General features: G+C 40.4%; 1 long non-coding RNA gene across 1 annotated transcript; it reads right to left on the bottom strand.

Annotated features, from left to right (window-relative positions):
• Nucleotides 1-517: 517 nt before the first annotated feature.
• On the bottom strand, nt 518-6,580 carry LOC127932242 (uncharacterized). The gene is made up of 5 exons (XR_008144645.1): nt 6,408-6,580; nt 1,544-1,648; nt 1,401-1,479; nt 1,068-1,196; nt 518-921 (listed from the first exon to the last, which is right to left on the bottom strand). It is a non-coding gene; the product is annotated as an uncharacterized LOC127932242 (long non-coding RNA).
• Between the last annotated feature and the right edge of the window lie 332 nt (nt 6,581-6,912).

Below are 6,912 nucleotides of genomic sequence, written 5' to 3'. Positions count from 1 at the left end.
AAAATAAAGACATACTTCTGATAAAGTCATAGACGCATCGCCACACTACTTCAATGTTTTGATGCATGCCTTGGAGCTCCAGTATCAAAAGTAACATCACTAGTGCTTATAGTGTCCATATCTTGTCTCTTCAGTTAAGGACGTTTTATGGAAAAGAAATAGGGGGGAAAATATAAAAGTTAGGAAAATTCAAGAAAGTAGATAGTGGTGAATATGAGTTTTTGATGTTCGTGTTAAGACACTATCCAGGATACACTTCTACACTCTATCCCCAGATGGCAGCAACTGGATCTAGGTGCTGAGCTTAGCCTTTATAAGCACATCAGCTGCAGCCAATTAGGGTGATCATCAGTCCCAGCTGGAATAGCTGTTGGTTTTGTTTGGGCATGCCCTTTTCTACATATTTATGTTTCGTCATCATCTGAACAAATAATAGTCCGCTTGGACTGGCTTACCAAGAGATCAACAAGGAGCTGGCCCTGGACATAAGGTAAGGTGGCTGTTTCCTGGGTACATACAGTGCATTCAGAAAGGATTCAGACCCCTTGACGTTTTACCACATTGTTACGTTAGCCTTATTCTTCTAAAATGTATTAAATACGTCTTCAATCTACACATATAATGACAAAGCGAAAACAGGTTTAGACATTTTTGCAAATTCCATAAAAAATAAAGAGCATACTATATTTACATAAGTATTCAGACCCTTTGCTATGAGACTCGAAATTGAGCTCTGGTGCATCCTGTTTCCAATGATCCTCTTTGATGTTCCTACAACTTGATTGGAGTCCACCAGTGGTAAATTAAATTAATTGGACATGATTTGGAAAGTTACACAGCAGGAACCTATAGCCTACTGTAGGGGTGCGCCTCAACAGTCTCCAGTGGCTTCCTCCATCTTCTCCTTTCATTTGCACTGATCTGAACAGCAGATAGGTGAAGGCATTATGGTATTTGTTTTCACCTGTCCATTCAGATCAGTATGAGCAGAGAACAGAATAGTGACAGTGAGCTACCTCAGACTATTGAGATGCACACAAAACCTTGGGTAAGGTGCCACACTGTACCTTGAATTTGAGCTTAGCTCTGTTGATGTCCATGCAGGAGCGGAGACACTCCCCCACCACCATGCCCCTCACACACTATGCTGCTGTCCAGGCGGCTCTGCATCCCTCCCAGCATGAACTGCAGCAGCTCTGACAGGAGAAAGGACACGAGGGTTGTGATTATTAAGCACCAAACAGAAGAAAACTGACTTCAACAAGGCAGGACTACATGAACACTTCCTATAACAAAACGCTCAGTATTCATAGGCTTTTTTTTTGGTGGGGGGGGGGTTATGAATACAACCCAGAGGCGGACAGTGTGTGTGAACAGCTCATCGTGTGACAATACTGTACCTGAGCGTAGCGCTGCATCACTCAGCCACACACCGCAGCAGAGCACAGCGGCCCGGGCCTGGCACAGCGACAGCAGCACCTAGACACATGCATAAATAAATGCACATATCATCACAACACTAAAGACTTTGTTGTACACTCACCTGTATACGTAGCGGACTCTCCCTGTCTGAGCCAGGTAGAATAATCCTCAAAACATCCTCAAAACATGAATCTGGGAATGAAGTTGAAGACTTCAAACACTAACCCTGCAGAAAGAGACAATTATGTAACTCTCTGATGAATGGAAAAGTGTTGCAGTTGACAATCAATGCAGGACAACACACGTTGAACACAGCCTTAATGACCACTGTGTCCCTGAACAAGCCTTCCTCAGGGCATGGGCCACAAATGTCAGGGAGCAGTCTTTTCCATCAGGTAACAGTGTATTTACACTGAGTGACATACAATACATGTTTGAAGACGAGTTAAAGTTAACCATAAATAGACCTGTAATCAGAATGTACTATACTGCATTCAATAATTTATATCTTCTGCATGGATGTAAACCTCAGCCTGACAGGTTCTCTCCAGCGCTGTCAAGAATGTTTATAAAATACAATTAAGTACTTTCTCCCCAACAATCAAACAAGTATAATGGCAACGTTTAGAGCTTGTCAGTGAAATATACAGTGCCTTCGGAAAGTATTCAGACCCCTTTTCCCAAATTTGTTAAGTTTAGGCCTTATTCTTATTCCCCCCCCACCCCCCCATCAACCCCATATTGACTGAGCAAAAACAGGTTTTTATAAAATGTCTGCTAATTCATTACAAATAAACTGAAATACCACACTACACAAGTATTCAGACACTTTATGGGTTCCTCGTCACCTCCCTGACCAAGACCCTTCTCCCCGGGTTTCTCAGTTTGGCTGGGCGGCTCAGTCTTGATGGTTCCAAACTTCTTCCATTTAAGAATGATGGAGCCTACTGTTCTTTTATGACCTTCAATGCTGCATACATTTTTTGGTGCCCTTCCCCAGATCAGTGCCTCGAAACAATCCTCTCTTGGTACTCTACAGACAATTCCTTCGACCTCATGGCTTGGTTTTTGCTCTGACATGCACTGTCAACTATGGGACCTTTATATAGACAGGTGTGTACCTTTCCAAATCATGTCTAATCAATTGAATTTACCCCAGGTGGACTCCAGTCAAGTTGTAGAAACATCAAGGATGATCAATCAAACAGGATGCACCGGAGCTCAATTTCGAGTCTCATAGTAAAGGGTCTGAATACTTATGCAAGTAAGGTATGTTTTATTTGTAATACATTTTAAACATTTATAAAAACCTGTTTGCGCATTGTCATTATTGGCGATTGTATGTAGATTGCTGAGAATTTTTATTTATTTAATTAATTTTAGTATAGAGCTGTAATGTAACAAAGTGGAAAAAGGTCTGAATGCTTTCTGAAGGCACTGTAACCAAATTGAATAATTACCCCCTGTATGAACACTTATCGTTCTTGTATCTTATCTACATAAATATCGGATCATCCTGAAAGGGAAAGACCCCCGCCAAAAATATAGCTTTTTGGAATTCAAAAAAAGCTATGCAAAACCCAATTGTGACACAACTTGTTTAACAGTTCACCAACACCATGCTGATCTGTGGAGGGGGAGAGAAAAAGGGAAAATAAGCATGGCAATAATATAAAAACTGTTCTGTTGACATTATCCTACCATGAAAGTTAAGTTATGCCACTGGTATGACTATCACTAGCTAGTTATTACGGCTGTCACTCAGCAATAACAAGAAGAACGCACAGCTCTAGTTTAACTTTGTCACTGAGGGTGCTCAGACACATGCACACAGAGAGGGGGTGAAAGATTAAACAATGTGGACCCAATTAATAATTTTGCTTGCTTAAAACATGCTTGACTGACTATCTAATACAAATGGTGCAGTAATCAAATGTATCATTTCAGAAAAGTGCGTGACAACAGTAGGTACATTTAGCTAGCCAACCACATTCCCCTTCAGCACCATATTAAGCCCTTCTTATTTGGCTGGACACATGTAATTTTTAACTTTTTTTCTGTTAACTAGTTCATTGCATTCGCTGTGTAGCCCCGTTTCACAATATTACCACATGTCCCAGCTGCTTGCCGCAGTTTGAAGTAATCACGAAAAAAACAGGCCTTATTTTCGGGCATTTTTCTTATGTCGAGCTTCTTAGCTCTGACAGGGCACGTAATTGCTCCGACAAATGTCCCCCTCCTTTCCCACGACGAATTAACCCCCCCAGGCAAAAAAAAGTAGGTATCATACAGCGTAACATTCAAGAGTACAAATACAAAATATCACGACTCTAAGTGCATGTTAATTGATAAAAAGACGCCCTCACTTCTACATGTGAACAAAATGTAGTTTATGCTCTTAAATTATTAACTCACGACGACCAGCTCCGGTTACCTCAAATCGCTCTCCATTTAGGTTATGGGCGATAACGTTCATTGATTTTGTTGCCATGACACCCATACCAACGAAACACAAAGAGGATCAAATGAAAAAAAAGTAGTTTTCCTGCTGGTAGACAGAGATCCTTAGCGGAATGAGAATGTGTATCTCAGCTGGCAGATTTGGAATCATATGCAGGCGATGCGATTCAAGATCAATAAATTGATTCACATTAAACACATTAAAACAATAGTAATGAAATGCATTAAAAATTATTTCAATGTTTTTATTCCCTATTTTTAAAATGTCATTCATGCTGCAGTAGACACATTTTCATGGTGCAGTGGATGGTGCAATATTTACCTGATATGAGAAGCTGACACCCTAAGCAGGTCAGTGAATCCAAATGGTAGTTTGGAAAAAATACCCGAATTCAAATTGTTATAAATTCAGTTATGCACCCAACAGGCCGTTTTCAGTAATATTCTGCCTATGTCTGACATCTGACAAGTTAAATGTCAACAAAAAAATATAGATATTGTGGATATTTCCATGAAGTCCCCTTAATTGAATCAATATAGGCTATGCAATATATGGTTATTTTCGTGTATCTCATGTTTTCAATACAGCAATACAGCAGCAAGAGGTCAGGCTGATCTTTGGACTAAAGTTTGGACTAAATGTGATGGACTAAACACATGGGATGTCTATTTTTGGGGGGCGAAATAGTTGGAACGCCGATTGGGTCTTTACGTGTCAAAGATTCACGTCAAATAAGCTTTAAATTTGACACGTCAAATAATACAATTATATTATAGAATTGGATTGTATTTGCACGTGCAAGCCAAGCGCCACCATTACGATCACTGTCAAAGCTGTACAATACTGCATTGGTAATAAGGCATTATTTGTTTGACCACATGGGAAAATGTTTGTCAGCATTTGCAATTAGATCAGGATCAGATTTTTGAAGTTGCTACTAACATATGTCTTTAGCTTGGTACATTGCTAGCACCAATGCAAACCCGCCTGAAAACAATGACCAGTAAAAATGGCAGTAATTTTCAATATTCTTAACAATGATTGAGGAATCAATGTGAGTAAGTATCAGCTAGATAGCCACTTGCTTGTTCTCCTGTTGAAATTAATAATAATAATAATAATAATAATATATGCCATTTAGCTGACGCTTTTATCCAAAGCGACTTACAGTCATGTGTGCATACATTCTACGTATGGGTGGTCCCGGGAATCGAACCCACTACCCTGGCGTTACAAGCGCCATGCTCTACCAACTGAGCCACAGAAGGACCACATTACTAGCTAGCCAGCTACTTAACCCTGTTACTCAAAACTAACCTTATAAGCAGCCAGCTAGCTTCATCTGGCTAGTATGGCTTGACCGGAACAGGTTATGTGCTGTGAAACTAGCCACAATAGCAGAAATTGCATGTTGCCTTCAAAATAAGTCACTCTTTGAAATTGATACAGAAGGTTACAATTGGTGGCATCATGCCATATTTAGACTAGATAATGTTAAACAAGGTTTGAGTATTGGAATGTGGAGCATTGAAATGGGGTATCAGTCTACTCGGTAATACCCACAGAACACAACTGTGTAGTTTATGCAAATATTAGCTCTTATTTACAAGCATTTTGCTACACCGGCAATAACATCTGCAAAATATGTGTATGTGACCATTACAATTGGATTATTGTGGGACTTTGACTGTTCCCTAAAGTCAGCCTATTGTGCATATTGACATTCACATTCCACTGTACAGCCTTACCTAAGGATTGGGGATCAATTCAAATGGGGTATCAGTCTACTCAGTACCCAAGTGCTTTTTTCCCAATGGCCTCAGAGCTTTCAGGCTGTATTGTTTTCCCTCTGGAATAGTGTTCAATACATGTATATAGTAGGTTGACTGGAACAATAAATGTGACTAAATTCAGCGTTTTTCAGAGTCCCGTAATAAGAGCTACGACGCTACTATTCTCTGGGTGTCACTGTCATTCGTCCACAATCCATAGGTAAGGCTGTACAGTGAAATAAGTATGCCCCACAACGCAATTCTAAAGTCTAATAAGTGTGATTTCAGATTTTTTTTTAAATGAATAAATTATTGTATTTTGTTGAATTTATAAGAACATTCCATCCTTGTTTAGCATGATCTATTCCATTCTGTCATGATTCAAATATTTGTATTCATTGGCATCACTTTCATTGAGAGACGTTTACTTTGAAGGCGAACAGCAAATTTCACTTGTCTAAGCCTTTATTGTGGCTAGCTTCACATAGGTGGGTCCCGACCACCATTAATCAAATAACAACTGTCTTATAAATTAGTGGTATTTTAGATGACACCAAGCTAGCTAATTATAGCTACGGAAACAGATTGTCGTTTTTGGGGAAGAACATTGTCTGCACCCATCAGCTCGCTAGCGTTTTTATGACCAGCACTGTCCAGAGCTTGGGTGTCTGCGCTCGTGCGGCAGGTGCGTGAGACAACTTCATCAGCGTCATAGCATTGGTATCAGCGAATCGTTAGTGGCAAAGACAGACCTGATATCGCCCAAAATTCAACGTTCATGGACGTCACGTGGTGAGTGGGCTTCATCAAAAACTGCATCACCGTCGATCACATGGTTTTTGTGAAGTTCATGCATCCGATATGCAGGCGCAAGTCAAGAGAGTTTTATCCTCAATGCACATACTTGGAAAGGCAGACAAAATGTATCACCTCGAACGTACCCATTTCCATTCAATAAACCCGCATAGCAACTGCGATTTCAGAGCCAATCACCTTGGGGCTCCGTGTGACGTCTTGTTTGTTGACACGTGTATTAGCTAGCCACCTGTGAAACGTCATTGCAGCAGGGAAACATCACTCCTTGGACTGTCAACCAGCTTTTTCTGCCTAGAAACACACAACTAACGGGAACATGGACACAGAGTATCTCGTGGGGGTCGCTTGCATGGGGTAAACGTTTTTTTTTATAGGCATCTAGTGTACACCTTTATCATGTAGCATAGTGTTCATGAAGCATACTCCTGAATCCATAGATCT

This window comes from Oncorhynchus keta, chromosome 10 (genome assembly GCF_023373465.1).
Source record: "Oncorhynchus keta strain PuntledgeMale-10-30-2019 chromosome 10, Oket_V2, whole genome shotgun sequence".
Taxonomy (NCBI): domain Eukaryota; kingdom Metazoa; phylum Chordata; class Actinopteri; order Salmoniformes; family Salmonidae; genus Oncorhynchus; species Oncorhynchus keta.
Note: the sequence above shows the minus strand (reverse complement) of the source record. Positions and strands in the feature narration are given on the sequence as shown.